The sequence below is a fragment of the Canis lupus genome, chromosome 4, assembly GCF_003254725.2.
Source record: "Canis lupus dingo isolate Sandy chromosome 4, ASM325472v2, whole genome shotgun sequence".
In the NCBI taxonomy this organism is placed as follows: domain Eukaryota; kingdom Metazoa; phylum Chordata; class Mammalia; order Carnivora; family Canidae; genus Canis; species Canis lupus.
Window position 1 is genome coordinate 69,179,092 of NC_064246.1, and position 11,396 is coordinate 69,190,487.

An 11,396-nucleotide genomic window follows, 5' to 3' on the forward strand; every position below is an offset into this window, starting at 1 on the left:
TGTTTTAACATAGCCCCACTTCTGTCTCAGTTTTTAACTTACCATTTTCAATACTTAATCTTACTTCCATTCCTCCTAATGACCTTTATGTTCCAGGACCTGGAGGCATTTTAAGATTCTTATAACTAAGGGTTGAGAACAAATGCTCATAGACCCAAGGATAGGTTAGCACCCTCCCCTCCTCCACTCATAGCCACTCCCTCATACTACTTCCCCCTTAGTTGGGACCATGGATGCACCAATATTGGTTTCTACTCTAGCTAGACAATGGAAGATACAGAGATGATATCGGAATTAACTTTCCTATTAATAAGTAATAGTATGAATACTTATTGAGTATTAAGTATCGGATGTTAAGTACTTCACATTACAGCATCTTATCCAATCCTTATGGTATCCCTGGGAGTCAGATATGGGAATACCATCAGCCCCATTTTACACATAAGACACTAACCTAGATACATTAGGTAACTTTTCTAAGATTATGTATTTGGTTAATAGTAGAACCAGACTTGAATCCAGGTTTGACTCAAAGGAGTATGTTTATAATAACCATTATACAGTGTTTCTACATCCCATCAGAGGGGTCAAAGTACAGCTCTAGGAAACTGTTCTTTTCTTTGGTTCAGGGAAGGAGTCAGAGTTCCATGGTGAAAATGTGGAATTGGCCCTCTCTCTGGTTTGGAATCGATTATGAAGAGCAAAGATGTGGCTGAGTCCTTTTCTCTCATTTTGGATGATTTATCACATGTTTTTCTTAGATGTCAGAATCCTTAGTCCAACAGTTCACATTTATGGAACAAATGTATTATTGGCTGTGTTATTTCCTGGCTTGATATAAAAAACTTCAAGTGGTGCATAAAATCTTAGAGGTTCCTGGAATATTATCTGGTTCTCTGTCATCCTATAATAAAATATCCCTCCCAAGTGCTGAATATATTATTAAAAAACCCCAACATACACAAAAGATTCACCCCCATTATTAGTAATCTGAAACTGTGTTTTCATTTGCCAGTTTCAAGTAATTGAATGTTTGTTGAAAGTCTATTAGTATAAGGGAAAGAGTGTGAATCAAATAACTCTCTATTCAAATCTCAGCTTTGCTTTTTATGGCTCTGTGACCTTGGGCAAATTACTTAATCTGTCTGGGCCTCTCGGTTTTATTGCCTATTCAATGGGAATATATATTAACAATTACATTGTGGGGTTCTTGTATAAATTAAAGGGTTCTAACATAGTGCTTGACATCTTCTCTCTTTCTGTCTCTTTATATGTGTGCGTGTGTATATATATATATATGCTCTCTCTCTCTCTCTCTATATATATATATATAAAGCAAATCTATAGAGCATATATATATATATACATATATATATGTATATATATATATATATATACATATATATATTTGCTTCTAAGCCCCGGTCAGTTTTCAAGAATCAGGTACCTCTTTTAAAAAAAAGTTACTGTGATTTTTATAGAAGAGAATTATAGAATCTGAAGGTTGGGAAGAACCTTATAGATCATTGAATGCAGATTTCCAAAACCATCTGTGTCAACATCACTTGAAGAACTTTAAAACATGCAATTTCCCAAACTCCAATGCCAGAAGATACTAATTTATTGGGTTTGGGGTGGGGAAGAGGTCTAACATTTAAAAAGTTCCACTAATGATGATGGATACATGTCATTATACATTTTTCAAAACCTATAGAAAGTACAATACCGAGAGTAAACTATTGTATTAAACTATGGACTTCTGGTGACAGTGATGTATTTTTTTAAAGATTTTATTTATTTATTTATTTATTTATTTATTTATTTATTTATTTATTTATGAGAGACATACAGAGAGAGGCAGAGACATACTCAGAAGGAGAAGCAGGCTCCCTGCGGGGAGCCCGATGAGAACCCAATCCCAGGACCCGGGATCATGACCTGAGCCAAAGGCAAATGCTCAACAACTGAGCCACCCAGGCTTCCCAACAATGATGTATTAATTAATGTAAGTTCAATGATTGTAACAAATGTACCAATGTGCTTCAAATTGTTGATGGTAGCAGAGGCTGTGTGTATGTAAGGGTGGGGAGTATACAGATATCTTCTGTACCTTCTCAGTTTTGTGGTGAGCAGTAAAAAAAAAAAAAAAAAAAAAAAAGGTCTATTGAGGATTCAGATGAACATTCAGGTTTGGGAACCAGTGATCTGGTTAGTTCACCATCCAGAGCAGAAGCACCTGCAGCTGTAATGCTCATCTCAGAGCCACTGCTTCCTTCCTGTGCTGCTCCGGGAAGCTCACTATTCTCTTAAAACCAGCTCCATTGTTGGGTGGTGCCAGAATTCAAACGTTCTTCCTTATATGGAACTGACATCAGCGTCATTGTCACTTCCAATTATTGTGTGTAATTCCTCCCAATGGAGCTACATAGACTAAATCTGATGTTTCCCACATGAGGCCATTCACGTATTTGAAGGCAGCACATCACATTCTCCCTGTCCCTACCCCATCTCATGTCTTCTCTTTTTAAGGCTAAAGATTCCTGAACTTTCGATAGTTCTTCCTATGATATAATTTCCAGGCAATTCCCACTCCTGGTTAGTTGTTTTTCTAGGAATTTCCATTTTGAAAATATTAACAATGAGTCTGGCAACAAGTAGGAACCAATCAGAGTAGAGACCTTGGATGTGCCTGTCATTAACGCTTGTGTCATTGGGGAAGGGCCAGGGTCCTGAGAGGGCTGAAATGACATGAGGCTTGAGCAGCAGCTCTTTACCAACTGGTACTAAGGAATTTAGTATTTTAGCGGTCACATCTGGCCATCCTGGTACACACTTGCCGAATATCAGCTTTGTCAACATCCACCTTTTTTTTTTTTAAAGATTTTATTTATTTATTCATGAGAGACACACACAGGCAGAGACACAGACACAGGCAGAGGGAGAAGCAGGCTCCCTACAGGGGACCTGATGCGGGATCCGATGCCTGACTGGGTCCCAGGACCCCAGGATCATGCCCTGAGCCGAACCGGAGGCAGATGCTTAACCGCTGAGCTACCCAGGTGTCCCAACATCCCTCTTAAAACATAACTCCAGAGGCACCTGGGTGGCTCAGTGGTTAAGCGTCTGCCTTCAGCTCAGGGCTTGATCCTGGAGTCCTGAGTTCGAGTTCTGATCGGGCTCCCCATGGGGAGCCTACTTCTCCCTCTGCTTGTATATGTCTCTGCCTCTTTCTCTGTGTCTCTCGTGAATAAATAAATAAAATCTAAAGAAACAAACATGACTCCAGTTTGGAACACGATGCAGTAGACATAGCCTGAGGCACAGAGTTGAGAGTGGGACTGTGCCTGCTTGCAGACATCTGCGTCACCCAGTAGGCTGTGTCTGGGGGTAGAACCAGTGTAGGAAATATTTTCAACTGGGGAGCCATGAAACCATTTTTATTGCACCTATTACAATTTTGCATTTGACATATGAACCCGAATGCAGTTTCGTTTATCATTAGATTTACAGTTTATTTTTTCCTACTTTTTTGGACACTTGGGTTGGTCAGCAGCATGTGGTCCAGTCTCACAACTTTGTCCTATCTGTAGAGGATGGCTTTTATATGTTAATGGCTAATAAGGTTGCAGGAGGTAGGGCCAAGGAGACAACCCAGCCACACATTGCCAGAGACCTCTCTGTAGCAAGTGTTCAGTGCATTCACTCTGACTGTACTCAGAAATCACTGGGAGAATTTCTAAAAAATAAAGATATCAGACTTTACTCCAGAGCTCTTGAAGTGTCTTCTTCAGGGTATCCATTTTTTTCAAAGCTCCCCAGGTTATTGTGCCACATGGTCAGGTTTAGGGACTGCCACTCTAATGTATGCTCTCTAGGTATTATTTTCAAGCTTATGAATGCACTTGATGGATTTTTAGTCTTTTCGCTAAAGTTTATCAAGCCTGATCCCTATAAAATTCCACTACTTCAAAAATGATATTACTGTTAATATCTTTTCTCACTTGGAGGTTTCACTTTCCTGTGAAGAAAATTTTTCTCATGATAAAATGGAAGCAATTAAGTGACTTGTTCATTTCTGCATGTTCTAGAATTTTTTTTCTCTTCTCTTCAAGTTCTCTATTAAACCAATTTATTTTATTTTGGGACATTCTGAATCCCCAGCTTCCTTCTTTGAAAAATTCATCGACATAATTCCCCCCCAAAAATGTATTCATCATGCTTTGTCTTTCATTGCTCTAGCTGAATTGAATGGGCTGATGGTATGTTGATTTTGTTTATCTTGTGTAGTTAGCAGACACTTAGAACCTATCATAGGACAGACACTTTTCTAACAGGTTTATGCTTATTAATTTATTTAATTTTTATAACAGCTTATTAGGTGATATTATTGACTTTATTTCTCAGGAAATTAAAGCAAAAGAAGTGAAGTAATTTGTTGCATGTTGTACATCTGGAGAGAATGGGTCTGGTTCCAGATTCATACCCTTAGCTACTAGCAAATATAAAAAATGATAGTAATAAATCATTTAAAATAGTAAATAATTAAATTCATCATAAAAAAGTGATTTTTAATGTGATACTGTCTGTATTTGGTGGTGGTGGTGAGGAGTTTGATATAAGTGAACCCAAGCCAGAAGTGGCAGTGGTTACCATCTGGCCTGTTCATTTTTCATTTACATAAATTTATAGGTTCTATCGAATTCCACATTGAAAATTCTCTATTTTATTTTTTTTTAATTTTTGTTTTTTAAAGATTTTATTTATTTATTATTTATTCATGAGAGACACAGAAAGAGAGAGGCAGAGACACAGGCAGAGAGAGAAGCAGGCTCCATTCAAGGAGCCCGATGTGGGACTCCATTCCGGGACTCCAGGGTCACTCCCTGGGCCGAAGGCAGGTGCTCAACCACTAAGCCACCCAGGCGTCCCTAAAAATTCTCTATTTTAATAAATACCTTAGTTCTGTGATGTTTAAAATGTGTTTTGGAATGAATAAGGGGAATGCAAATATATAAGTTTTATTCTTTGTGTCTCCAATATAATGCAAAAACAACTGACAGGGAACAATGTGGGCTTTCAGAAGGTAACCTCTAACCTTGCCCTTAACTGTGTCTGTTTTCTAGCAGACTTAAGTTCACTTCTTTTATGTTCTTGTGAATTGGCTGTTCATTCATTCTTTTGTTCACTCAACAAATATTTTTTGAGAACTAGTTATACGTCTGCCCCTGGGAAGACAGTGACCAGAAAAATCTGGATTCCTGCCGTCATGGAGCTTAGACTCTAGTGGAAGAAAAGACATAATCAAGCAATCAAAATGTCATGCATAACTCAACTGTGTATATTTTGTTCTATCCTAGAGATTATCACAGTGAATTATAAATATTGAATTATCAGCCTGTCTCTGTTCTAATTCTAATAGGTTTGAGGGAAGGCCCTAAGTTTCTTCTTTGTGTTCCCAATGTTTGCTAATTCTGACATCTACTTATTGCTTACTTATGTGTTAAATCAGTGTGTGGATTCACGTTTTTCTAAATATGGATCTGAAATGACCAACCAATAGTAATTTGAATTTTGTCTTTATATTTCAGAATGTGGAAAGATGAGTCAATGAATGAGAAGATGATTTGGCTGATGTCTTTGGTGAACCACAATTAGAAATTTCACCATTTACTTAACATAAAGAATATGGAAGAGAGATAAAATTTCCTTTTTTAAAAAACAAATATTTATTTATTTATTCCAGAGAGAGAGAGAAAGTGTGCACAGGTGGAAGGGGCAGAGGGACAGAGAGAATCTCAAGCAGACTCCTAGCTTGGCAAACATGGGGCTTGACCTCTACGATTCTGAGATCATGATCCTAACCAAAACCAAGAATCGGACACCTAACCCACTGTACCACTCTGGCACCTCTGGAAGATAGATGAAATTTCTTGATAATCAGAGAGTCATTGAAGTTTTTGAGTTCATAGAGATATCAAAGATCACCTGACTCAACCTCCACATATTGTCAAAGAGGATCTTAAGGGCCAGAGGGGCTAATTAATCTAACCAAGGCCACATAGCCATTAATGGAGCAACAGCTAGAAACTGGGCTCTGCATGGTCCTCTTTGAACAAAACAAAATGAAAAACTATGTAGTATTTGGTTTTTTAATTTAAAAAAGAAGAGTATGTGAGTTTATTTTCTCATCTCAGTTTACTGAAATTTTAGAATTTTATTTACCTATTGATTAATTGACTGAAATGGCCCCATATTCTTATTTAATGACAAAAGCATATCTTGCTAGAACACACTATTCATGAAGATTATAATTATCTTGTCCATTCTAGTCTTCCTTCTGGAAAGGCTAATTTAGAAGCTTGTAGATTAAGTTATGGAGTTTGTGGTCAAGAGGTGCTGGATTCAAAGGCAGCTTGCACAGAGGGATTAAATAGGCAGGTTTAGATCTGCTTAAAGGAACAGCAAAACAGGCAACTGACCGTTTCCCTAGAAAATACATTGAGTGGGATTGTATATATGCAAATTCCAAGTCAGTGGAAAAGTGAAACTAAGCCATTCTGTTACATTTTCTTTAATCTGTAGAGTTTCTGTCTTTTCTGGAAATCCAGAGGAGATTGAATCTTCGAACCCTGCATTAAGTGATTTATATACTTTAAATTATTTGTAGTGTGGTGAAATTACCAAGTCCTGGAACTGGAAAAGTCTGCAACCTTTCCTCATTGATTGGTTGATTGATACTTTACCCAAGAATATTTTGAGTGTATGTGTGCCTCTGAATTGTGCTTGATTAGAATACAAATGTGAGAACATTGACAAGACTTACAGTTTATTTGGCTTAGCAGCACGAAGAACTGCCAAGACGTAGCTCTTTCATTGTTATACTCTCTGGTGTCATCAAAAAGCCTCTGAAATACAACTTTTTGTTAAAACTTAATACAGAAATATCATCTAGTGACATATAATTTTGGAAACAATTTGTGCTTTATTTTATATATTTTTTAAAGATTTATTTATTTATTTATTTATTTCAGAGAAAGAGAATGGGGGAGGGGCAAAGGAAGAGGAAGAGAGAATCTCCATCAGGTGCCCGGCTGAGCGTGGACCCTGAGATCATGACCTGAGCTGAAACCAAGAGTTGGACTTAACTGACTGAGCCACCCAGGCCCTCTGTATTTCATTTTATATTCTTTGAGATAATGTTTATAAATCTTCCAAAAGACTACTGTGTTCTTAACATATGTCTTTCAAGTTTTGTGCTTCAATTCTGGTTTTTGGATATTAGATGATGAGATGCGTATTCATCTAACTCAGGGTTTTATAAACTAGGACAGTGGTTCTCACATGTGATCTGAGGATCCTGAGCCTGTGAAGGATGGTGGTTGATCATTCAGAATTATCACAAAGGAGTTGCAATTTCATGAGTGCCCAAACATTGTCTCTGGTAAGAGAAATATAAAATGGCACACATAAATAAACACATGCCAAAAATATGTAGATAGTGCTGAGATGAATATAGTGCAAGTGAATTTAAAAAAGATTCAATTAGTGGACACTTTTGGTCATAATGTATTTTTCCAATCAATAATTATTAAGTTTTTAAATACTATCACATGTATTCTCAGACCATTTTGATATTAAATAATTTGGTTTTCATTCTCAGAAAGACCAGAAGTCACTAAGAGAAACTATGTCCCTTAATAAGCTTTGTTGTTTCTTGGTGAAAAGTTCCAATCTTGTTTGTTCTCCGAGAATGCACCTGTCATCTGCTTCAACACTTTGGTTTCTGGCTTCTGTACTTTTTCTAATGCTGTTTTGTCTTTCCTTAGGCGAGGTCATAGAAGTTTCACACAAATTTCTTGTCATGCAGAGGTGAGATAATTGTTGTCTTGTTTATATCGCATTTTCTGATTATGCTAAATATTTTCTGGCTTCTCTTGGCCCCAGCTACTCACTGGTCCTATAATCTAAGTGAGTGAAGTCATGATTCCTTCCAGGGATTGACTTTGTAGCTTGAGACTTGGGGATGATTTCCTGTGATGTCACCTGGCCTGACTGCAGTGTCCTCAGCCTTTCACTCCAGTGCTAGATTCTCCTTGCCCCCGTTCCCCTCTCCCCACACCTAGCAGTATCCAACTGTCGTCCACATCCTCTCATTCCTTCCCTTCTCTTCCTCTTCCTCCTCTTCCTCTTCCTCCTCTTCCTCCTCCTCCTCCTCCTCCTCCTCCTCCTCCTCCTCCTCCTCCTCTCCTCCTCCTTCTTCTTCTTCTTCTTCTTCTTCTTCTTCTTCTTCTTCTTCTTCTTCTTTCTTCTTCTTCCTCCTTTTTCCTCCTCCCCCCCACCTCCTTCCTCTTCTTTCTTCTCTTTCTCCTCCTTCTTCTCTTCTTTTAAATCAACCTCTCATGTTGACTTTTTCTCCTGTATGAACATCTTTGGCTCTCCCGTCTTAGAAAATAACCTTCTCTGTAACCTGATATCAGATCCCTTTGCTCCTCTCTTTTCACTGTCACATCTGCACTTTGGAGTCAGCGTTCCCCTTCATCAACAGTTTCTTACTTCCCATTCATTCCATAGCTTGTGACCAGCTGTCTGGCTTCCACCTTCACCTTTTTCCTGAAACTGTGCAAGCTTAGGTCACAATTGAATCCCCCTATTTCAAAATCTAGCAGGCACCTTTAGTTCTTATTTTAGGTGCCTTCTCTGCCCACCATGAGCTACTTACACTGCTTCCATTGGGTCATGCTATCACATTCCTTCAAGGCTTTCCTGCATTTTATCTTGTTTTACTTTCTTTTATGTATTTGTTTTTTAAGTAGGCTCCACACCCAGCATGGAGCCCAGTGCAGGGGTCAAACTCATAACCATGAGCTCAAGACCTGAGCTGAGATCAAGAGCCAGACACTTAACTGACTGAGCCACATTTTAGTATCTCCTTCTCTTTCTTTTAACTTGACTAACTGCCGCAAGTCCTTGAAGATTTAGTGTTAGTAGCACTATTATGGGTGGCCATACCCAGTCTCACTCTCAGTTTCAGACTATTAGGACTCTGACAGCACCCTTTATTTACCTTCATAATAGCAAGTACCACATTCTTTTAAAAATGTTCATGTTGATTTCTACTTTGGCTAAGTATCTGTGTTTTTTATATATAAATTAGAAAATCTGGTGAACATGAAGGAGTCTCCCATAACCTCATAACCCAGATAGAACCACCACTCATATTTTGGGTTTTAACTTTATAGGCTATACACATACACACATACTGACATAGCCTGTTTTTTTTTTAAAACAGAATCAAATATCCTGAATATTGTTCCATAATCTGCATCATCATTTTTAATGTTTCAGAGCATTTACTTTGGATATATCTTAATTTATTTAAATTGTTCTTTACATGGGTATGTAGATTACTCCCTCTTGCTCACTGCATTTAACTTCCTGCCTTGAATAGACATCTTTGTCACTTACTCCATTACAAACTAAGGTTATATTTCTAGCAGGGGAGTTGTTGAGGCAAAGGGTATGTATAGTTTTAGGACTTGCATATATTTAACCAAAGTAATCTCTAGGAAAATGTCTCAGTTTATAGGAGAGGCTGACTACATACTATGGGAATTGCTAGCTTATTTGCTATCCCTCCCTACATTTTTGGTGCTCGAGTGTGGTGATGCTATCTTTCACAGAGATTTCTATTGGGGCAGCAGTAATTTGGTGAAGGAACCAATCTATATTTGTCTTTGTGATTTTTTTCTGTGGTTTTCAAAGAAACATATTCATGCCTGGCTTTGGGGAAAAGATTTCCAGAAATAAGTTAAGATAGATTTATAAGTGGAATACTTTGCAGCCATTGTAAATGTTGATGTAGACATATGAAGGGCATTTACAAATAGGCTGTTACCCCAAAAGAGTAGGCCAAAAATGGTATAAATAGTGTGAGTCAACTTTTGTAATAAACACCTATGTTCATAAATTATATTTACAACATTGAAATTGGGATGTACTGTGTTTTATTATCTCTGTTAAAAGAGTGCCCATGAACAATTTTATGACATACCAATAAGCGATTAAAATCATCCATTTTTCTAGTGGTATTGTTCATTGTCCCCCAGTTTTCCCTTATTAAGAGATGGCAAGAAAGAGGGGTTCCAGTGCAGTATAGCCTATCTTATGGGACAAGTCACTCAGCTTTGCTGTGAAACTTTTCTAACCAGTGCCTAGGAGCAGTGATGCCCATCTGCATCCTCTTCCAAGGAGGGTTGTGAAATTCTAGATTACTTGGTGTTCTTGGGAGGAAAATTCATGTAGAAATCCTGGGTGTTTCTATTTAACATTAATATCTACCTCCTACCCTAGAGTTTTGAAATGACTCAGGACTGAATGTAGCTCAATGTGTGTAATGGAAGGCTGCTTGGGAGGAGGTAAGGAATCCGAGGAAATGTCACACAATATTATTATGTTCCTTAGCTTCTCTCATGACATAATGATACATTTGTTTCTTCTGTACTTTCCTCTCCTCTTTTCTGGTAATTTCTCCTGTTGAAAAAATATTAAAAAGTCATTTTCATACTTACTGGGTAAAGAGAGAAACTGTACAAGTTTCCATTTGTGTACCTTTGTTTACCATCCTAATGTCAACATGAAAAAAAAACTGCCTGGCAATACTTGGGGTGAAGTTGTTTCTATTTTTCATTCTATCCACAATCACATATTCTTGCCTTTCCTCTGATGAGGTGCCAAAATTGGTAAGATGGAAAATTCTGCTGCAATTAGTAGATAAATCACTTTCCATAGAGAACTCCTAGTAATTCCTTCAGATTGCTGGCATCAAGGAATGTTTCTTCTTTTTGTTAAATGTCAAGGAGATAAATTATAATTTTTATTATTACTTTATGCCTTTTAACTTTTCGGGAACTATCTCATCCGTGGTCATAGAAAAGTTTAGGTAATTCTATTATGAAATGTAATGATAATTACTATTAATTATCGAGAGGTTGTAAAGTGGTAAAATTATTCAGTGTGCCTCGTATGTGTAACTTTATTATTCTTTTTTTTTTTTAAAGATTTATTTATTTATAAGAGACACAGAGAGAGACACAGAGACATAGGCAGAGGGAGAAGCAGGCTCCCTGCAGAAGCCCCATGCAAGACTCGATCCCAGAATTCTGGGATCACAACCTGAGCCAAAGGCAGATGCTCAACAGCTAAGCCACCCAGGTGTCCCTTTATTTATTATTCTTTTTGTTATTTACTACCTGGTATGTTATTTAATCATTTTTGGGGGCTCCTGGCTGGCTCAGTTGGTAGAGCATGCAACTCGATGTCAGGGTTATGAGTTCAACCCACGTTGACTGTAGAGATTACTTAAAAATCGTAAAAACTTGAAAAAAATCATTTTATGG

The 11,396-nt window shown here is 37.6% G+C and overlaps 1 long non-coding RNA gene across 1 annotated transcript; it reads left to right on the forward strand.

The window, feature by feature from the left end:
* The first annotated feature begins 1,562 nt into the window (after positions 1-1,562).
* On the forward strand, positions 1,563-7,220 carry LOC118354416 (uncharacterized). The gene is made up of 2 exons (XR_004814842.2): positions 1,563-2,005; positions 5,589-7,220. It is a non-coding gene; the product is annotated as an uncharacterized LOC118354416 (long non-coding RNA).
* Positions 7,221-11,396: the final 4,176 nt, after the last annotated feature.